Below are 23686 nucleotides of genomic sequence, written 5' to 3'. Positions count from 1 at the left end.
CTAATATCTCCGGGGAAATATTGTTTGTAAGAAGGTTAAGCTGGTTGGGCCATAGGAGAAAGGATACGATAGGAGACTGTATTTTTATAAATTTTAGGGACAGGCGAGTGATTCATCATATCTGTAACTCTTCCCCTTATAGTGCTAATACCGATATTCAAGTTAGGGATTTGACTTTTTTTTATCCCCAATTTTCTTTCCATTTATTAGACACTCAACCCAGAGATCCATCAAACTTGGGTTGGAGTGAAGGGCCTAGATTACGATATAACATTCCGACCTCCAATTATTATGATCAGCTTTCTGAATTGGAGAGAGTGGATTGACTCAAGCCGGAGGGGTTGTTACCCATGGCCATGTGTAATCCACCTATCCCTGGCGTATCGCCGGATCATACGTGCAGGGGTGTTGAAGTATCTGAAGACCTCTCTCTGCCCATTATCCAGTCTCTTAACCAAGAGGATCCTCTGGGAATGGACCCAAAATTTGTGACCCATAAAGATGATTACTTACAATTCTTTTCTGGAATGTTGCCGGTCTTCGCTCCAAGGTTCTGAATGATATCTGGCTTGCTTTTATACATGATTTTAATATTCTGTGTCTCCAGGAAACATGGGCTCCTTCTGTAATACATCTCGAGGGCTTTAAAACATATTTTTCACCAGCATTACCTTCTTCCTCTGGTAGGGCAAAGGGGGGTTTGACCATTTTTGTTTCTAACACCCTTTGTTTTACATCAATAGTCCCCATTAAGTTGAATGCAAATTTTCAAATTCTTATTCTTCATTGGAACACCTGCAAAGCTTTAGTTATTGTGAATTTTTATAACAAACTTTCTGTGTTTGATTTGGCGAATGTAACCAAGGAAATATATTGTTCCCTTCAAGAACTGCTTTCAAAAACTCACAAGGAGTTGGTTCTAATATGGGGCGGGATTTCAATAAAAATGTATGTACCCATAGTGGCAACATAGTTTGTGGAATAGTGGATGAAAATAGTGCTCCGATAATTCACTTTTCTCACACTCCACTTGGGTATTTCCTGAATGAGATCTTAGGTGGATTAGACCTTGCACTAGTTAATGACATGATGAATCCTCCCATACCGGTAGTACCAACTTTTAATGAAAGAGGCAGGCCATCCACAATTGATTTTATTTTTCTTTCTATGGCCACGGGTAAAGACCTATCTACCTCTAAAAAACATGATATTGCTATTAGCGGTCACTATCCAATTAGTTTTTCCCTAAAAGCCCCCAAGAACCATGAGAGGCTTAACATCAAGGTAACATTAACTCAAAACAATTTAACACTAGATAGACTAAACGGATATTCATTAAGATGGGAAAAGGCAGACCCGATGGCTATTACAGTCTCGCTGGTAACAAAAATGGGTCCAGTGATTAATAATTGCCTTGATCCAGATACTTCCAACGAGGGAATTATGGATCATTTTGCAACATTGTTAGTTGCAATAAAGGATTCTCTATCCATAAATCTTAAGAATGGCAAACCTAAGGGATGGTTTGATTCCTCTTGCAAAAAGGCTTACAAGAATTTGAAAGCAGTTCTTCATAACAAGGCAAGGAATAGTAAGGAGATTGCAGCCTCTAGAATTAATTATAAACAAGTCTTAAAACGTAGGAAGAATAACCTAAAGAAAGAGCTCTGGGACCAACTGCATAAAACATCTACCCTCGGGGACACTGCTGCCTTCTGGAAGGTTGTGAAGTCCCCTTTTTTAACCGAGACAACGTCTAAACCCAGCGTTGAGGTTGCGATAGATGAACAAACATGGCTTGAATATTTTGAGCGGATATTCAGCCTCCCTTCAACTGCTGTTCCTCTAATTCCTTCCAGATTACAAACACCAGAATTCCCTTTGTCAATTACCATTTTATATGAGGAGGTGGAGCATGCCCTAAAGGCTAGCAAAAATGGTAAAGCCCCAGGCCCCGACGGGGTACCAATTGATTTCTTTAAATTTACTATGGACCTATGGCTCCCAATTTTAACGAGGGTCCTTCAAGCTTCTTGTGCACTGGGCCCTATTGATTCTTGGTCCAAATCAATTCTTGTCCCTATTTTCAAAAAAGGGGACAGCCACTTGCCATCCTGTTATCGACCTATCTCTTTGTTAGATTCGCTCGGGAAAGTGGCTGGCCGAGTTATTTTAGAGCGCCTACAGCAATGGGCATTGGACAACAATGCTCTCTCTGATCTACAATATGGGTTCCGTGAGGGCCTGGGAACCACAGAGCAAGCCCTTAACCTATCCCTATTAATAGGCAAATATGTTAATGCTAAAGGGGGGGCCCTTTATTTGGCATATGTGGACCTCTCCGCAGCATTTGACTGTGTCAACCACACCAAGTTGTGGACTATCCTAGAAAATATGGGAATAGAGGAGCCCCTAATACTTTTCTTGCGCGAACTGTATTCAGATGCTCCAGCTCGCGTGAGATATGGTTTGGGGGGCGAGGTGACAAAGCCGTTTAGAGTGGAGCGTGGTGTGAGGCAGGGGTGCGTCCTGGCCCCATTTTTATTCAATTTATATACTAACGGCTTGGAGAAAGCCATGCTAATAGGGGCACAGGACCTCCCTACTATAAACAATCGCCCTATACCGGCTCTACTCAATGCGGATGACGCTGTAATTCTAGCACGTACTCCACTTGAATTACAGCGAGCCCTTGCAAAATATCACTCTTTTATGGATAATTTGAACCTGAAGATTAACATTAAAAAAACATTTGTCAAGAATAGGAATAGAATGACCTTTTCTGTAGATCATCAAAAATTAGAGAGCACTACCATGTATCCATACCTGGGCATTGTTTTCGATCATAAATGCTCATGGAATAGAGCCATTGAGTCTAGGAAACTCACCTTTGCTAGAACAACAGCCGCTTTGGTCAATTTTGCTAATAAACTAGGCAGACGACCCACGGTTGAACTCTTGGAGATCTATAAGGCAAAATGTATAGGTAGTGTAATTTATGGGGCTGGTGTTTGGGGTTATGCTAAGGTTGATGAGGTCCAAAGGGTAGAAAACAGTTTCTTACGATTCCTTTTGGCAGTCCCGCGGACCATGTCGACCTACGCATGCCATCTATAAGTAGGGTTGCCATATGTATCAGATCTAATCAGGATTCAACCCCTGTTATTATGGCACCGTATTTGGTCCTCCAATGCCACTACCTTTTCCCAAGGGTTCATTGATGATTGTATTGCCCTAGACAGAGCATATAAGATTAGATGGATCTCTTACATATAGAAATTCTTAGGTGATTTGGGTATGTCACAGTTCTATCATTTTCCTTCAAAAATTGCTGAAATTCCCAGGAAGCAATTTAAAAAACTGTTCCTCGCTCATCTAGAATGCCTGAGGTTAACTAGTGAGCTTCACAAACCCACAGTTCAATATTCTTTATTGGTTCAAACAACTCTGTCAATCCAGCCCTATTTGACCTTTAACTCCACGGATTATGAGAGATCTCTCCTAACAAAACTCAGATTAAATATTTTTCATCATTTGGTTTCCTTCCCTAAATCCAATACCTGGGCAAAAATACCTTCAACCTTGCCCTTGTGACATGAGTTCTTCCCAATCCACAATGCATACAGTACTGTTCTGTAAATTTTATCAGGATTTGAGAAAGCAGTGGCTTATCCCGATCTTAAAAATTTGGGGCCTGCGTAGATGCCGCCCCGCTTTTCTTGTTCTCCAACTACTGGATGCTGAGATGTTTGCTAACCAGATAGCCATCTTTTTTAAACTAGTAGTGAGACATAGGCAGAACTTGTGACATGTTAAGTCATGTTTTCTTTTTATAAAACCTTTGACAACACACTTATTTTGTCAGTGGTTGCATAATATCTTACTGGTGGGGCACTTTTTATATTTGTTCTTAAATTGGTTTTGTGATGTTAACATGTCTGTATTAGCATTTTCATTTTTTTTTTATGCTGGAAACCTTGAAGATGTCTTTGTTAACTGTATTTATATGTGCTTTTATGGTTGTCTTTTGACATCCGAATAAAGATTGATTTGACTTTGACCTGATTATACTTCTTCATTACCTCCTCTGAGGGTGCACCTGTTCTTGCATCTCTAGGATATTCTTCGGTGGGCCAATCAACTGTAATCTTACATTCTGTCCACAAATCTGTTTGTACCACTATATCAAATAGACTATCCAAATCCTTCAACAAAACCTTTGAGACCTTGACAAATCCTTCCACCTGCTTGTACCATTCAATGGGTTTCTCTCTTAGCCTAGGGAAATCATTAGTAAAAGACAAAATATCCTGTCTACTCCATGGAACTTGAACATATCCACCCCCTGGAACTTCTCTCATCGGATACTTCCTTTCAACCTTTTATGTTTCTCTCCACGGAAATGTAGACACCTCCTTTGCAACTGCCTCCTCTCTTTTCTTTGTCCATCTACTTCTCCATCAATCTACATCTCCCCATTTCTTCAAAAGATGTATCAATTCTTTTATTTGTAACCTCATTCCTGACGCATTCAGACTTTCCAAGTGATTTTCAGTAAACTCTGCTCTATAGTGTTTTTGTAGTACTTTGACCTTTCTATAACTATTCCAAATTCTAATGCTACCTCTGCTATTTTTTCATGCAAGTTCTTTGTCCTCCAGGTGATACTCTTGCATAGGAACATCAACTCTTCAGCTTCATATGAACCAAGTCTATCAAGACTTATTGTACCAATGATAATTTCTTCTAAATCCACCCTTAACTTGCTTACATCTATAGTTTTGGGTTTTCTCTTCTCTAATCCTTTTGCCCATTCCTCTAGATCTTCAGAAGAAAATCCAGCGGAACTTCTTGCCACTGGAGTGACAGTTGGTACTTTTCTTCTCACAATTGTGGACGACATTCTCTTTGGGGTTTCAGTCACATCCTCAATATTTGAGAGATCCATTAATGAAACATATGACTCACACTCACTAACTTAATAGTCTACCATGACTATCTCCTTTCTAGCACTATTCTGTGAAGCTGCCACAATTTGGGATTTCGGTGCACTTCGTTTATCACCATACAATGGAATAACAGGACCGTTCGTTACTGGTACAGTCAGTGTTTCCTCATTTAAGCCTATCTGATTTATTTTCTGAATTATGTCTTCTTCGGTTTTGTTCAATGCATCCTTTTCTTTTTCCTGCGAGTCTCGAATAACTGTTGGATCATATAGGACTTGTGGAACCAATGGACTTCCCATTATGGGGCCGCTTGGAGTTGTATCTCTAGTACTTTCCTGATAAGGCGCAGGTCTCTTTATCAAAATGTCCTCTAATAACTAATCATCAGAATCATTACACCCTATCACTGTCGTACCCACGTGTTTCGTTTTCTCCTTACATTTGCTCATTAGCCATTATTACTGAATACAAACCCTCTGTTACTACAGCTCTTCTCGATCTTTTTGTCTGATCTCCTCGCGTGTCATATGGGTATCTTGGTAAAAATCCTCTATTGATTCTCATGCCTCCTCTGTATTTTTCACATTCAAATGCCTCAACTTCCCATTCTTCCAACGCCTCGTACTGTGTTAACCTGGGATTTGGTAATGTATTCATCCTGTTTCTCAAATTCTGAAGAATCCTTACATTAAATGTACCATGTTCAGGGAAAGCTAAGACACCATCATCTTTTGTATACTCCAAACAATTTTCCAACCATACGCACGTATGATATCCAATTTCCATCATCATATAAGAAGCCGGTGTATTAGGAGGTGGCATAAGAATTCCCTCCCTAGTTATTTCGCGCTTATCCTTCTTGAAGAAATTCTTGATCTTATTAATCAACTTAATTTTCTAGTTCTTTTATCTAATTCACTTGACAAAATCCCAAAACTCTCCCGTGTTCTCAGTAATCCTATTAGTCAATACTTGTCCAATGACAGCGCGTCTCACACCAACAAACCAATTAGGGCTCACTACGTATTTTCTTCTTCACCCAGTACCAGCATGCTACCGGTCTATTGAACAATCAGATCTTACAGCACACCCACTTGTCTGACTAATGCCAGCGTGACTCTTGTGACGTCAGTGTTACTCCTTCTACTGAACCTCACTTTACAATCTGCAGTTTTCTCACACCTGCTGCTTTCACCAATACCAGCGCGGTTTTCTGTGACGTCAGTACGACTCCTGCTACTGACCCTCCCTTCACAAGGTAATACAACAATGTATTTTCCGTCTTTCGTTATAAAATTCTTGTTAGCAACAACGTAAATACAGAGCTACTCTGTCTGCTCCACTAAATCAAAGATAGTTTCTCCACGCACTGCAAAGAGAAAATTCCTTCCTGTCACTGCGAGTAAAAACCACTGTTTACCCTTCACTTAAGCTCGGGGAGGACCTATTACTCGTCTAGGGATACTCCTCCTTTGGGTGAGGTCAAAGTTTCACTGGCGGGCCCTCAGGTATCATTCACTCTCTACTCTTATATGATATAGTCTCTAATGTAATACTGCCAGCCCTCCGTAGCTTCTCAGTATTTCGACAACAGACGAGTAACCTTCTGCAGTGTGATTTCCATTTACCACACTCTTCTAAATTCCTTTCCCGGGATTCCCAGGTATCTCTGTACCTGTGTTTCCAGACGACATAAAACGTAACACTAACTCTTAGGGTTAAACATATAGTCAATTAGTCCGAACAATAGTCAATAATCAATAATCACAAAACAAATCGATAATAACCATCATTCTGCTACCAGAAAAACTGCTCCAGCGGAACATGTCACAAAATCAACAATTTTCTCACATGGGCACATATACACATTCAGGTTTCCTGACTGTTTCACTGAGGTCAATTTTATTTTACTTTGATCTGAATTAGTCAATGCCTAACTAATCTTCACAGATCAACTCTCTTACTTTGGTCAATGGACCATTAGTCGAGAAGTTGATAGTGATATTAATGTATTTACTATTCTGTCTTATAATTTTTCAGAATAAAAAAAACAAATGATCACAGACTCCAAGTAAGATTCAATACATTTTATCTAAAAAATCATTGAAAATGAACGCTCATTTGTACAGATTCACGGTGCAAACTCCATCAACTTTCATGGGAGAGAAGAAATTCATTTATCAAATGACACAAACATATTCAACAATTCAAATGCATTAGGAGTGATATATGAAGAGACAAAAGACATCGAAGTTTCATACTTTGCATAGGATATGCAAATTCAAGTCAGAAATATAAGTACTAAGTGGTGAAATGGGGAAACTCAAACCCTGGCCAAAGATTGGTGGAGGTCACCTGCTAAAGAGTCAGGAGACAAAGACTATAGGACAGGTACAGGATAGGATTATGCTAACTACACTGCTCTAGAACCCGACGCACCGGAGCGCATCCCTCACTTACACTCTCTCCCTCCTCGATATTCTTTTGCAATTCTTCATCTAATCAGGCTATCTTTCAGTATTGAATCTTCCCAGCCTGTTTTCCTCCGGCAGTAGCATTTGCCCACACCTCACTCAGCATCAACGTCAACCTCTCAGCAACTGTCAACTGCTGTTCAACACGTCAACTTTTAGTCACTCAAGTTATACTCTTTAATTCTGCATGTCCCACCCTCAAAAGTTGAGAATATCTGTGAAGCATGGACTGTGATTGAGCCGGGGCAGAGGAGTTGTCGTCACCTCATGTGCTCATTCTGGATTTCTTAACTAATTCTTTGTTTAATAAACCCTTCCCATTTAATATATTAAATTTTACAGAACACGTCCTTTCACATGCATTCGCAAAAAGAAATAGATACAAATTTTGTATAATTTCTACAGTTAAAGAACTTTCCCAAGCATCCGTCCTTGGTTCTTGGCAGCCGGTCAACGTCCAGGTCAGCAGATCATTCCAAGACTTTAATGTGCAGACTCAAATTGTTACGTCTCAACCACCATCTTTTCTTTTGGCTTAGCACATCAGGCCTAAATGCACACTATTAATAAAGGAATCATAAACAGATATTTAATTTCTCAAATATGTTATTATCACTGTTCACCGCCCGCTTCTACTCTCATGTTATTTTCTTCTTTGCTTAGCAAAAGCATTAGTGGTGACAGCTCTTTTTAAATCCAGGCAAGCATATGCCAAGCACGCGGTACCTCAAGACCTACAATTAGTGACTCCTTGCACATGCATGAGAGTTTTCCTCTCACGTGGGTTAATCACATGATTATTTACACGATTTTCGGTTTCAAGCGGGACTTCAGTTACGTAGCATATTATTCTTTGTTAACTAAGCAAGCAGTAAGCCTTTTTCCCCGTATGTGAATGTTGTGTGTGTTAATTTTCTTTCAAGTTTCTATTTCTACTTGTTAGTATTTGTTAACGAGAGGTTGATTTGAGCAAGTTTATTTTCTTCGAATCCTTGCTCTATCACCTACTCCTTCCTTTTCCCTCGTTTTCACTGCTTTCTCCTTGCTTTTTCCCATTTTTTGAGTGCCTTCTCCTTTCTTTTCCCTCGTTTTTTACTGCTTTTCCCCCAGTCTTTTAGAGTGCTTTCTCCTTGCTCTCTCTTCATTTTAATTGCTTACTCCTTTTTTCCACATTGCTTTTCCCCCGTTTTCACTGCTTTTGCCTTACTTTTTCCCCTGGTTTTTGAGTGCCCTCTTCTTGCTTTTCCCTTGTTTTTCACTACTTTCTACTTGCTTTTCCCCCCGTTTTTTTGAGTGCCCTCTTCTTGCTTTCCCCTCGTTTTCATTGCTTTCTCCTTGATTTTTTCCCTCATTGCTGCTCCTGCCTGCTGCCTTTTCCCCACCCCCTGCCTGGCCCAGCCCACTGTCGCCCTGCAGCCCTCCCACCTCCCCTGACCTGCTTAATGGAGGCTGCTGAATGACCGCATTGAGCAGGCCAAGCTCTCCCCATGGTGCTGCATAGCTCTTGCTCCTGCCTTCTCCTTGTTTTTTCCACACTTTTTGAGTGCCTTCTCCTGGCTTTGCCCTCATTTTCACTCCGTTCTCCTTGCCTTTTCCCATTTTTTGAGTGCCTTCCCCTTGCTTTTCCCTAGTTTTCAAAGCTTTCTCTTGCATTTCACCCTGTTTTTTGGGTGCCTTCTCTTTGCTTTTCCCTCATTTGCACTGATTTTTCCTTGGTTTTTACCCTGTTTTTTGAGTGCCTTCTCCTTGCTTTCTCCTGGTTTTCATTGCTTTCTCCTTGTTTTTCTCTTCATGTTTTGAATGCCTTCTCCTTGTTTTTCTCTCGTTTTCACTGCTTTCTCCTTGCTCTTCCCCCTGTTTTTTTAAATTCCTTCTAGTTGCCTTCCCTTTGTTTTTAATGCTCTGTCCTTGTTTGTTGTCCATTTTTTGAGTGCCTTCTTCTTGCTTTCCCCTCTTTTTCATTAAAAAAAAAAACTGTTAGCAACTCCAGCCCCTCATGGCTGATTTTTTCTGTGCTTTATAAATCCTTGGTTGATTGATTGAACCATCTTTGATACGAATAGATTTAATGCTACCCATGCCTCCTTCTTCAGAAAAATCATGTTTCTTTAAGGCCATCAGGCATAGGTTGATGACTTTCTGTTTAACATCTTTCTTGGCTTCCATACTACCCCATTCCACCTGGTGATCTCCCAACCCGGTGTTCCTATATATATATATACATATATATATATATGAATATATCATCAAGGTACATATACATGGAGTAAATGTATACTTACCTTTGTAAACATAGCTACATGATATTGAGGTAGTTGATATTTTGGCCATAATATCTTGACAGGACCATATTAAAAACTTAGGGGCAGATTTATGTTTCCTGGCGCATCCCTGCAAATCAGCAGGGATGCGCCAGGAAAGATGCGTCACGCAAGTTTACCCTTGCGCCTCCACAGATGCGCCACATTTACATTGCAGCCCATCATGGCGCATGGATAAACAGATGCGTGACGCATCTGATGGCATAAGGGCGGCGCATTGCTGGAGTCGTGTCGCAAGCACGACGCAACTCCAGCAATGCTCAGGGGCTGCCCAAACCGAACATGCTGCGTCATGCCTTACGCCTGCTTCAAGCAGGCGCAGGGTTTTGACGCAGCAGCGTCGGAAAAGTGACTCAGTGAAATCTTGTAGATTTCACTGCGTCACTTTTCCGAGGCTTTTTCCGACGGACCGCCCACCCTGCATACATTAAACCTGACGCAGGTTTAATGTAGCGCAGGGCTTTACAACGTGACGCATCTCCCTAGATGCGTCACGTTGTAAATAACGCGCAACATGGCGCATGGTTTACGCCGCCGCTGCGTCACAGAAGTGACGCAACGGCGGCGTAAATGTTTCGCAAGGGGCTTGTAAATCTGCCCCTTAATATTCGGCTAGAATACCCCTCCAAACATGGTACTTATCAAAATACTGACATAACCATGAGTTCCAAGATGCATAGTCTCAAAATGCATCTCTTAAATTACACCTGCCATTTCCTCAAATCGCACATTCTAATGGTCCATACCCTGATCATTGGCATGCTTGACTATGCCAATGTCCGACAGACCACTCTGCACAAGCACCAGGTGATGTGGTGCCAGAGAATCCACAATGCATCCTACTGGCTTAACATGGCGTTCAAGAACCTGCTTCTTTCATCCTTCTGAGCCTCCAGTTTCTCCTGGCGGGAATCTATCTTCACACTTTCCATTTTTTGTGTCACTCAGTGACATCTGCCAGAACTGCTAAAAATGTGTGGTTGACATAATGCTGACTATTACCCGTCTCACTCTAGCAAACAGCCACTAAATGAGCTCTTTAGAATTTCGCTCATGTCCTCTACCACCTCCTGATAGAAGAAAGTTCCAAGTTCAAAGTGATGCCAGAGTCCACTTGCATGTGTTTCCTCACATATCTGTGTTATAAGCACCTAGCTAAGCGGACCTCTTGCAATGTTTATCTTTACACAGCATGAGGGTGAAGTATTTATCTTGTTATGAATCCATCTCAAGAGAGAAGTATACACATTTTTGTACTTTTCTACAGGCGTAATAACTTTTGATTGCCCAGCTTGCAATGAACAGCCATTGGAGCACTAGAAGTGTGAACAAATGGGGTAGTTCAATTAACTGCTTTTAAGGCATGGCAGAATGTGGGAAGAAAAAACATTTGCAACCATTTCTCCTACATCATAACCGTGCATGGAGACTCATGTCAAATGTCTCAGCCTACTTTGTTTACCTGATCCTTAGTTTACCCCACTCTGGAAAAGTTACATCTCAAGCAAAGAGCAGTTAACACCAGCTTTCTCACTCACCCTATTGGTGAGCAGAGTTGGGCTGTGCATTGCAGATTGGATGCTCAGGAACATTGCTTTTTCTCTTTGCGTAAGATAAAGACTTGTTGAGAGAATTATACCACTGCTGCTGAAGAACATGTTTTTGTTGCAGAGCCTGTGTCACCTCCTTTCATCACATTCCTCAATGCACCCGAAAGAACATGCGGTGACTGTGCAGTGCAAGTCGGTGAAGGGATTTAATATAAAGTACGTTTGGTATAAGAAGAGCGAGTCTACTGCTGTCACTGTTTCCCCATCTGCGAACATGAACCTTCACTGGGGAGTCCTCGCACAGACTCAGGAGTATTACTGTGAAGCGTCAAACCGTGGGAGCAAGAAAACAAGCCACATAGTCACAGCTGTGGTTCTGACTCCATCCAAGGAGAACTGCATTTACCAGCTTATGTTAAATGGTAACGTTTCATTTGTGTCTCTTTCAGTTGTCTGCTTTTTGTAACCTTTGATAGAGCGTCATGTTATTCTGAAATTTGTAGGGGTGCATCATATTCACCGTTAGTCAGCACCTGCATATTAATCGATGTAGGTTAAGTGGGCCATAGAAATGTATTACTAGAATCGTTTAACATAGAGGTGATTAGAAATGTAACCATGCTTTTCATGACAAGTAACGTTGCAGATTATTGTGAATGTATTTTAGTAAAGCATAATGATTAGTTTACGTAATGCAATGTATTAGATTAAACGTGTGCCATGTTAAAGTTACATGTGCAAATTGCTTAGTCACGTATAAAAATAATGAACTACTGCTTAGAGTGTGATGTAGTAATGTGTTTAACAGTGTAAGGGCCTGATCGTATATATGTTTAAAGAGAAAGGCCTGTTCATTTTTCTTATGTTAGCTAAATGTTGTAGGTCGAAAATGATTTCCCTTGGTAAAGGCTTTGGGTTGTAGGACGAAATAAAACCTTAGAGAAGAGAAAAAGTTTTCGTTTCCATGTTTCTGTTGCAGGTGCAAGGACATTTAGCTTGTTAGTGAGACTAGGTCTTTGTTTTAGGAGTTAGGATGCTATGAGAAGCCAACAGGGGAGTACGATGGAATGTGAGGATGATACTTTCAGCGGAGAAGTTGCCTGAGACTCAAAGTCAAGCTAACCATCGTTGGATGACTTACAAGTTTCGATGATAAAGTACTGGAAGAAGACCTGGCTGAAGAGGTGTGCCTAAGGGCGTGTTCTACGTTTTGGGGATTTTGGATTAGGGACAGTGCCCCGAGGGTTGAGCAGTTGAGGTTTAGACGGGAAGCTAGAAAGCGGGAAGCTTGAAAGAGTATCTTAGAACGAGCTCTGACTAAGTGAATGTACTTCACTTCTGACTCCTTTTGTTCTCTTGCCTGGGAAGGGAAATGTTAAGTAGGGATGTCACCTTAGAGGTAGTGTAGGGAAAGACTAACGGAGTTTCTTTTAGGCTAATGATTCCTAATGTAGATATTGGTTTGACTATTGCATTTCTTATGCTTCTTGAGCTTGTCATTCTTTTTGTTCTGAGTCGTATGAGACTTTTGCGCAGATTGGCGTTTGTATTAGTGCCCATCTATCTTCTTCACCTTGTTCTAAGGTGTTTGTATGTGCAGTTGTTTTTGGTTGTAATAAAATCCTACAAATTTTAGATTCGGAGTCAGTGGTCCTTTCCAAATGAGATCTAATTTTGGCGAATATGTTTTAATAATTATATTTCCTCCCCTCTACACTATTTAGCAGATAAAAAGATCCTGGCGACCTGAGAGGATTCTTGGAGATAACCAGGTAGTCAAGAATCCGGCCCCATCAGTTGGTAGCAGAGTAGGATGGTTATCTCTGATAGTGAGGGGAGATCTAGATCAGGATAAGAGATTCTAGAGGCCCATAGAAGTCAAGTGATGGTGACTCATCGGATGGCGAGCAGCGGACAACGGCGGTTGTTGGAGATTGATGGAGAGTAGCAGTGCGGCGGAAAGCAGCAGTTCGAGGAGGAGTGAGAGGTTTGTAGATTGCGGCGTTGAATTTGTTGTGTGATGTTTGCGGAGCTGGAGTGATTGTTGAGTGATTGTGAGATCAGGCTGTGAGCGCGCGCAGACCGGGAAAATCTTAGGCTTGATGAGTAGCTTAAGTGATTGTGGTGTAAAAGACACCCAAGGTAGATTTTGTTGACCACCGAAAGGGGATCGTGAGACGTCATCGATTACCCGGACCGAGATAGGGGGTACGAATGTGTGAGTGCGTTAGGAACCAATGCTGGTCGTGGGTTGTTGTATGTGGAATTTGAGCGCTTGAAACCTATTAGAGAGGAGATTGTATGTTCGTTTTGCGGACAGGCAGTTGCCAGTTAAGGTCGACAACTTCGAGAGACTGTGGACGGACAGTCAGAGAAGTAACTTGTTTGGGACAAACGGTTATTTCAGCGTGTGAATGGGACGAATGCAAGGGTGAGATGTGAAGTGTGAAGGAGGGGAACTGCTGCGAGTGGATGAAAAGTGACGTCAGAAGGTGCCGCGCAGCGATAGGTCGGTTGCTGTGAGTCGCGCTGCTATTGGTGGATTTGACATCAGTAAGTGAACGAAAACATTGTGTGCGAGCGAAAATCTGTTCATCATGAAATGTTTTAAGGTTTTCCGAGAATTATGTAGAGGTGATAAACATGTGGTTACTCAAGGGGGAGAAGAAGCCCCTCCCGAGGATACTCCGGCGCATTATATGGCAAGAAATGTGGGGTTGCATACCACAATTTGGCTTGAAAATTGGCATAAAATGACCCAAGGTGAGGGAGAATTGGCTTTCCCATGATATGGTTCCTTCAAGTTGGAAGTGTTGTATCAGTTGAAATCTGTAATGGCGGCACTATGACCTTTGCCGAGACCAACTCAGTTTGAGGCGTTGCATGCATGGATTAGAGCAGCACATGACAAGCAGAGAGACCGAAGTCAAGAGAGGGTGAAAAAGTCAATTAAGGCATTCCAGGAGGCGAGGTGGGACGCACAAGAAAAGAGGTGGAGAGTACAAACTATAGAAGGGGACAGGTTGTACCCACTACTGGAGAAATCAGACAGTGCTAAGTCAACAAGTGTAGATGAGGACGACAGTGATACAGATGACAGTCTAGTAGAGAGGTTGTTGTCTGAGAGACCACCTCCATACAATCCAGATTCCTATGAAGGGAAGTCGGCTCAAGCAGAAGGGACTAGCGGATTACAGACTCAGTCGGAGGTTAGAGTAGAAGGGAAAATCTCGACAGGAACTGAGGGCATGAAAAATCAGTCTGTAGAAAGTACTGAGGTTGGGAGAGGTGTGAGGTTACCGGATGCTCTAAAGGTACCGGTTACCATTGGACCTATCGTTTCAGTTTACGACCCAGATCAAGAGAAGGTTGGGAGTTCAGTGCAGTCAATTGTAGGAGCGAGGAGTGTGGTCGAGGGAAATGGATCCGTGAATGGAATGGAGCAGACTTTGAAACCTATAGAATGGAGTACGCCATTGCCGGCTACAGCAGACTCCTCTAGGGGACAGGCGGAGGCGAGACCAGTGAGGCCGAGGTCTTTGGCCGAGTCAAGATCAGACTTGCGGATGTGGGCACCGCCAGTGAGAAATCAGAATCAGAGTGAGAGGAAGGTAGAAAGTGAACGAGGCACTGTAGTGAATCGTTCTGTTCCTATGAGCATGTCAGAAGAGAGTAGATCTCAGGAACGGGAATGTGATTATGATGAACGGAATGGAGCAGCTTGTCGAGAAATATTGAAGGGAGCTCTGAAAGGAAGCATGTTAGATGCTGTAAGGTTGAAGGCAGAAATAGATGAGATAATAAGTGGAAATTTGCCTCTTGAAAGAACGTACATGTACGAGCAAGACGAGTTACTGTTTGTAGCGAAGGATGTGACTCGCAAGGCAAGAACTGCACATGAGAAGTTGTCAGATTTGGCTAAGAAGTATGATGTGGACCTGTCTAAAACAAAATCATTTCAGGGAAGCCATAGATTGCAGTATAGCGACCAAGAATTGGAAGAGAAGAGGGTCATGGGATTGAGGACCCATATCAAAGATTTGATTGTAGCAATGTGTGCATGGATCATGCTTGACAAGTGGGAAGAAAGGTGGTCCAAGAAGAAGAGTTCTAGATGGACGGTAGGAGAGACGCCACCTCCAGGTGGGGGAATGATGGATGTAGGAAATTTCCCTTTACGAGAGGTACAGAATGGAGGATACGTGCATGTACCTTGGAGTAGGGGTGATTTGGCTGCATTTACAAGAATGTTCCCCACTTGAGGGAGCGGCCTATCGAGTGGTACAAGCAGGTTGACCGGTTTGTCAAAATCTCAAAGGTGTTGTGGATTGACTTGAACACATTGTTTGACATTGTGGTTCCGAGTGATTTATGGTCGGCATGTAAGATCGCTGTTGAGTGGCCAACTTCAGAGCCTGACAGGGATCCTATCTCGAATGGTCCGTCACCCATAGTCATGAAGAAGTTTGAACAGGTGATTACGTGGCTGATGTCGAAAATTTCACCTCAGGATATTGATTGGGTCAAAATAGATTGGACATTGTAAGAGCCAAAGGAGACAGTACATGAGTTTTATGAAAGACTCTTGCAGGCCTTCAACCAGTACAGTGGATTAGATGTATTGGATACAAAAGACATGGGACAGTTTGTCTCGAAGTTTGTGTTGGGATTGAGACCAGAGGTTAGTCTCATGATAGAGCAGCATTTGATTTGTTGGCAGAATAAGCCTGTGGATGAGATCTTATGGTATGCTAGGTACTGTAGTGATGAGATAGAATCAAAGCACAGGAAGTTGAAAGACAAATTGATGCTTGTTCAGATGCAAACGACTCAGGGACAGCCTAGTGGAGGAACGTTAGGAAGGAAGCAGGGAAATAACCAAGGAGGAAATCAGAATGTCCAAGGTCAGGGAAGACCAAAGTCAGTTGATCCTAGGACAGGAATGGATGTGGCGACATTGAAAAAGACCACTGCGTGTCATCTTTGTCATCAGGTGGGACACTGGAAACGCGAGTGTCTCTTGAACCCGATGAATCAGGTGCAGCAGGAAGTAGAGATAGTTCAGGTACCTGTACCTGACATGGTTCCCACTGTGACTAGACCTAGGATAGTGAAATGGGGGACTAATAGTCCGCAGGTACAAGTTCCTCAGCCACCTAGGGTCCAAAATGTTCAGCAAGGAATTCGAACTTACCAACAGATGCCCTTGTTCGAAGGGTGCGGGGAGTTTGACCCAGACCCGTTGGCATGACGGTGCCTGAGAGGGGAGGAAGACTGCACACTTGGAGCAGTCTTGGAGGTAGACCAGAGGGGACCATTTGTAGAAGCAGACATCGATGGTCACCTTACCACCTTTTTGGTTGACACTGGCGCTACCCGGTCTACTGTAAGATTAGCAGTAGTCCCTAACCTACCCCTCTCGGGGCAATCGATCCAAGTCGTTGGCGTAGCAAATAAGAAACTGACTAGCCCACTGACAGAGCCAATTCCTGTGAGAATAGGAAACTTCAAAGATCGACACCAGTTCGTGGTGTGCGACTCGAGTCCAGTTTGCCTGTTAGGAAGAGATCTGTTGTGCAAGTTGAATTGCACCATCTATTGCACACCAAAGGGAGTTGAAGTACAGACAAAAGATGATGATGCGACCTTTAAGGTTGCGAATCAGCGCATGTGTATAGAAATGTACCCGGCGCTGACAGTAGAGGAGGTTCCACTTGACTTGAGGTATTCTGTGTCAATTGACGTGTGGGACCTGAGTGGTGAAGAGATCGGATTGGTCAAAGGTGTAGATCCAGTGAAGATAAAGGTCAAGCCGAATGTAGAATTTCCTAGGACGCCCCAGTACAATTTGTCACCTGAGACAATTGCAGGGATCAAACCCATAATTGAGTCTATGATCAAGCAGGGAATTCTGAAAGAGATCATGGGTAGCTCATGTAATTCACCTATCATGGGACTACAGAAACCGAGTGGGAAATTCAGGATTGTGCAAGACCTGCGAAAAATGATATAGTTGTTCCATGTTGTCCTGTGGTACCGAATCCATCTGTGACCCTGTTTCAAATCCCATGGGAAGCTGAGTGGTTTACAGTGATTGACTTGTGTCAAGCGTTCTTCTCGATCCCACTCCATGAGGAAAGCCAATTTCTTTTTGCTTTCCGGCTGGAGAATCGTTTGTTAACGTGGTGTCGGATCCCACAGGGGTACACAGATAGTCCATCGATCTTTAATCAGATCTTGAAGAAGAATCTTGAAAGTCTTGTGTTGCCGCAGAACTCCATTCTGGTGCAATACATCGATGACCTGCTCGTTGCTTCAGAAACTGAAGACGCTTGCAGGATCGATACCATTGCTTTACGGAATCATTTGGCAGAAAATGGACACAAGGTGTCTCCGAGCAAATTGCAGTACTGTCTGAGTGAAGTGCAGTATTTGGGTCACAGAATTGAGAAGGGCAAGAGGAAGGTGTCACCAGATCGTATTGAGGCAATTATGAACATGCCTGTGCCCACCACTCAGAGAGAAGTCAGAATGTTCTTGGGGATGGTTGGCTACTGTCACCAATGGATTCCCAACTTCTCCTTTGAAGCAAAGCCTTTACAACGGCTGACGCACAAAGACGTGAGTGATCCGGTACCATGGGACAACAATTGTTTGATGTCATTTTTGAGGCTGTGTCGCGCTCCAGCTTTTGGGGATGCCTGATTACTGCAAGGCATTCACATTGTTCTGTTGCGAGAGAGAAGGTTGTGCATTGTCAGTCCTGACTCAGAATCATGGAGGTGTCCGTAGACCAGTTGCCTACTTTTCAGCTACTTTGGATCCAGTAGCTTCTGCGTTGGCCGGATATCTTAACTCCGTTGCTGCAACAGGTATCAGTATTGAAAGATGTGAGAGCATTGTAATGGGACATCCACTTACAGTTCACGAGCCACACTCTGTTGAACTGTTAATGACTAGGACTAAAACACAGCACCTCACAAACAACAGGTTGACACGTTACGAGCAAGTTATAGTTGCTGCAGAATATGTAACATTGAAGAGGTGTTCTGTTTTAAATCCGGTAACATTGATGCCTATTCCAAATGTAGATGATGAAGATTGTGAGGACCACGATTGTCTCGACGTGACTGAACTATGCACCAAACCAAGACCAGACATTGTTGATGAACCGCTCCTTGACCCTGATGAAATTTTCTTTGTGGACGGTTCATGTCTAATAGACAATTTTGGTCGATTGAGAGCAGCGTTTGCTGTATGTACCATCACAGGCGTGGTTGAAGCTGCTTGTTTAGAGGGAGTACACTCCGCACAGGTAGCTGAAATCATTGCTTTGACCCGTGCCTGTTTGGCTGCTGATCAGATTCGGATAACGATTTATACCGATAGTCAGTACAGGTTTGGTGTTGTTCATGATTTCGGACAGTTGTGGTCACAGAGAGGGTTTATGACATCTTCAGGTTCGCCCATCAGAAATGGAGAATATGTGAGGCAGTTGTTGGAAGCATTACAGTGTCAAAAAGAGATCGCTGTTGTCAAATGTTCTGCCCACTCTAAAGGAAGTGACTTTGTGTCTATAGGGAATAACTATGCGGACGAAGTTGCCCGATTCTGTGCAGAACAAGGATGTATATTTACTGGAGGATACACTGGAGAAAGCCAAGAAAGAACCGATCTCAGCATGATGTTAGCCATGGCCGATACATGGGAAGAGCTAAAACGACTGCAGGATGAGGTTCCTGTTCAAGAAAGGGATGCCTGGATAAGATTGGGATGTGAGAAGGGTGATGTGGATGTGTGGGTTTCGAGTGATGGACGAGCTGTGCTACCGGAATGTCTGTTGAGTCCAATGGCAAGATTGATACATGGTGCAGTACATCTTGGCAGAGATGCGATGGTGCGAGTTTTCAGACAGACATGGTACAATCCGAAGTTTCGTGCAGTTGCTGAAGCTGTGTGCCAGAGGTGTGCTACATGTCAGCAGATGAATGCAGGAAAGAGAACTGCCGTGACTTTAAGTCACATTGGGAGGTCAGGGGGGCCTTTCAATAGGATGCAACTGGACAATATCGAGATGCCAAAGTGTAATGGGTTGAGGTACATATTAGTTGTGATATGTGTCTTTTCAAGATGGGCGGAGGCTTGCCCAACATGTAGATGTGAATCACTCACTGTAGCTAAGCTGTTGTTGAGGGAACTTATCCCGAGGTTCGGTTTTCGACCTCTTTGGAGTCAGACAGAGGGACACACTTCCATAGTGAAATCATGAAATTGCTTTGTCCTGCCTTGAATGTGGATCAGAGATTGCATTGCAGTTATCGACCAGAGGCTTCTGGGATTGTGGAACAAGTTAATGGGACTTTGAAAGCACGGGGAGCGAAAGTGTGTTCGTCAACATCCCTGAAATGGCCTGACGCACTGCCCTTGGTACTCATGAGCCTTCGTAGTGTTCTTGATAGGAGAACTGGGTTGTCACCACATGAAATCATAATGGGGAGGGCAATGCGAGTACCAGTGATACCTGCCACTGCTTTGATTAACATCACTGATGACTTGATTCTCGACTACTGTAAGGGACTTGCTGACGTAGTCCGTTCTGTGTCCCAGCATGTGCAAGCAGCAACTGTTCCAGCCGCAAGTGACCTGTGCCACGACTTGTGCCCGGGAAACTGGGTGCTTGTGCGCAAACACGTGAGGAAGAGTTGCCTGGATGTTCGTTGGCGTGGTCCGTACCAGGTGATACTGGTCACGAACACGGCAGTGAAGTGTGGGGGACTGCCAAACTGGGTGCATGCCTCGCATACCCACAGAGTTCCAGCACCCTTGGAAGATACAGCCCCTCTTGTAAACGAAAATCCAGCTGAGGTGGCAGGGCCATCTGAGAGGGCAAGCCAAGCTGTGGGGGTTGCTGATGCAGTTGGTTGTGCACTAGATCGAGCTGAAAGGGGTTGTTCAAATCGAAGCCCCGAATTTGACTCAGACGGAGAAGATGTTGCTGTGGGTGGAGTAGAGTCAAATTCTGCTGAAGAAGGAAGTAGTGCACAGGGTATTCGAAGGGAGAGCAGAAGTGCCACAGAAGCAGAAAGAGTTTGGCCCGAGAGTCAGAGGCGGCTGAACTTGAGATTGGGACCTGAAAGAGATCTTGCCCCAGTTTCTGAAACGTCTGAATCTGAAAAAAGTGACGAAGAGCAAGCTCGAGCTAATCTAAGAAGGTCAAGGAGAACAAGAGTGCCGTGTCAAAGGTACGCCTCACCAGAGTGGATATACGCTGTGACTGATGCCAGGTGTATTGAGCATGGGGAGGTTGAGGTCCTTGATGCTGGTCAGCAATTCTCCGAACTTGAAAATCGACGCGCTATTACTGGTTCCAGGGGTGGAAATCGAAGGAATACTGACTCTCAATATTACGAATCCACCACTTCTGAGCAAGATTCGTGAATTGGTTTTGGAGACGCTGGTTTTTCCGACTTTTGGTATTGTACCACCGCATCAAGAGTTAGTGGTACTTCGTCTTGAAATTGTGCAAGGTGTCTTAGAGATTTTGGGAGCTGATCTTATCCTGGACTGAAGGCAAACACTTTGTTGTACATAAAAGTCCAAAGAAGAAGATAACCTAGGCCCGAGTGGAAGAAGAATAAAGTTAGGGACTTTCCGTCAAGATGACGAAATAGGGCTAGGGTAGTCTTTTGGTGGACTGTGTAAATAAGGAACTGAAAATTGCAAGGGGATTTCCAGCTTTTGAAATGTCGTCTGAACTGGTTGACAAGCAATATTTGGAGGAGAAAGAGACTGTTACTTGTTGCTGTCTAGCCAAGAACTTTGAGAACTTTGCAAAGATGGCAGAAGCTGGAAATACTCACTGTAGGGCTAAATTAGTGATAGGTACACTCCTAGGGTTGATGATAGTTTCTATAGTTGTAATAGTTGTAACCTCATATATTGTTGCACATGAGCAGGAGGGGGAGGTACAGGGGACACCTACACCTACCACCTCTAGCCAGAAGGAGGTTACTATAGGAGCTAAAAGAGCTTTGCTACTCGAAGAGAGTCGTAGATTTCACATAGATATATCTAGAAGTGATGTTAAGCTTAATACGTATGCAAAACTGTTGTATGAATATGTGGATGCATCTGCGGAACCTTTGGCGTGCGCTCTACGGGAATATCACGACCTCAGAGGGGTGAACTTCCCCACCTACAAGATAGTGGTATCCACCTACGCAGATGACACCCTGCTGTATGTCAGAGACCCTGAGAATAATTTGGCACCGGTGCTGCGGGAGGTGGTGCATTTTGGGGCACTCTCTGGACTGCAGGTCAATTGGACTAAGTCCATCGCCTTTCCGTTGACCCCATCCACGACTCCGTTTGAGATGGAGTACCCGCTTCAGTGGTCTGACGATTCGGTCAGGTACCTGGGATTAAGGCTGCATACAGATCCGGAAATAATACTTAGGGGAAACTATGGCAGGGCCATTGACAATCTGGAAGACGATGTGGAGGTCTGGATTGGGCTACCTCTCTCGCTGGTGGGTAGGATATCAATCATGAAAATGGTAGTACTGCCCAGATTTGTATTTTTGTTTACTAATATTCCTATTGTGTTGCCGCGCGTCTTTTTCGCAAGGCTTAATAAATCCTTGTTGAGACTAGTATGGGCGAGCAAACAGGCCCGAGTTAGCTGGCGAGTGCTATCACTGCCTTACCATATGGGAGGACTTGGGGTGCCCGATTTGGAGCTATACTACAGGATGGCACAGGGGGCTCAGGCGCACAGTTGGATCCATGGTGAGGAATCAGTTCCATATCTTAAACTGGAGAGATTGTTTGCTGAGCCTCTCCCGCTGCCGGCGGTCATCTTTGAGTCAGCTGACCGTAGAACGGGATTTTTGGATTCACTCAACTCAACCAGGCATGCATGGAATAACATACTGCAACACACAGCTGGGGCACTATTATATTCTCCGGCACTGCCACTAGAATGGGCGGTCTGGCTGCCTCCTTGCAGGGATCGCGGAGTGGTGCGGGCCCTCCAGGAGATGGGAATTCGCACGATGGGAGATTTGTTCATAGATGGCACTGCAATAACTTGGGACGAGGTCGCTACCAGGGCGGAGGCCCCTACGCAGCTGCAGCGCTTCCAATTCCACAGGGTGAGAGGGCGTGGCGGCAGCATCTGGGAGACGACATGGCTGAACCCCCGGGGGTGCCGGAATTAACATATCTTATCAAACATAAATGTCCCCGTAGGCTGATATCCAAACTCTACAGCATAGCAATGTCGCAGAGAACACAGCAATACACTAAGGCCAGACTGGCCTGGCAAAGGGACGTAGACATTGTGATAGACGATGTCATGTGGGCGTACTGCTGCGCTGGTACGCGTCGAATATCATTACATGGCAAGCACAGATTGCTACACTTTAAATATATAAACAGAGTCTATTATACGCCAGACAGATTGCACAGGTATGGACTAAGGGAGGAATCGACTTGTGAGAGATGCTGCCACCCAACTGCGGATTTTATTCATTTGGCATGGGAGTGCCCGGGGGTTTATAAATTTTGGGACGCTATTTTTCAGAAGATAGGAGCAATGGTGGAATTAGATCTCACGCCGTACCCGGCAGTGGCTCTGCTGGGCTACGCTAAAAAGTTGCCCAGGGCAGTACGCAAAATGGTGGACATGGGATTATTGATGGCAAAGCGCAGGGTCGCAATGTGCTGGATGCAGGGACCTCTGCCAACAGTGGCGCAATGGGCTCGCGACGTGCTTTATTGCTGCACGCAATCAGAGGTATTTAGTGAGCTGCTTCCGCCGCGAAGTATGCCAAAGGACATCTGGGTTTATATACAGATTATCTCAGAAGGGGCGGAGGGGCCGAGGAGAAGGTGGCCGGGACGGGTGGCGAGAGGGACCCTGGCACGGCGGTGGCTTGAGCAGCCTAGGGGACACCCTTTAGAGACCAAGGGGCCTCCTGGGCAGAGGTGTAACGGTGCTACTAGATCAGTCGGGGACGGATGGTAAGGGGGGACATGAAGGTCAATCACCAATAACGCTAGTCTGACATGGGTATCGAGTAGTGGAGCACCCTCTCAGAGGAGAAGACACTACACGGCAGTGTGTATGGGCATAAACCTCATGATGGGCACTGACTGGACACCTCAATGGTTATGGGCGGGGGGAGGGGAGGGTGTTGGGTTAATGTGTTAATTTAAGAAGAAAACTATGTGTCCCCAATGGGGAGGTGAAAACGAGAAATGACATACTCTAATATAACATCTGTTAAATAAAACGCACTGCTACTTCAGTATACAGTGATGCTCAGCCTCCGGGATGTGGGATAAGCTGAGGGGAGACGCGACCTTCAGTGCTAATGCAGCCGGCCTCA

At 44.0% G+C, this 23686-nt stretch overlaps 1 protein-coding gene and 1 pseudogene across 3 annotated transcripts in view; one reads left to right on the top strand and one right to left on the bottom strand.

Moving 5' to 3' along the window:
- LOC146871996 (uncharacterized) overlaps positions 1-23686 on the top strand; it is a 102700-nt pseudogene that overhangs the window by 31630 nt on the left and 47384 nt on the right.
- The window catches only part of LOC146871997 (uncharacterized), a 107755-nt gene that overhangs the window by 42580 nt on the left and 41489 nt on the right, over positions 1-23686 (bottom strand). The gene's annotated exons all lie outside the window — the stretch shown is intronic.

The sequence above is a fragment of the Triturus cristatus genome, chromosome 1_1, assembly GCF_964204655.1.
Source record: "Triturus cristatus chromosome 1_1, aTriCri1.1, whole genome shotgun sequence".
NCBI classification, from domain to species: domain Eukaryota; kingdom Metazoa; phylum Chordata; class Amphibia; order Caudata; family Salamandridae; genus Triturus; species Triturus cristatus.
The sequence above is the reverse complement of the archived record's forward strand: the minus strand, read 5'-3'. Positions and strand labels throughout refer to the sequence as shown.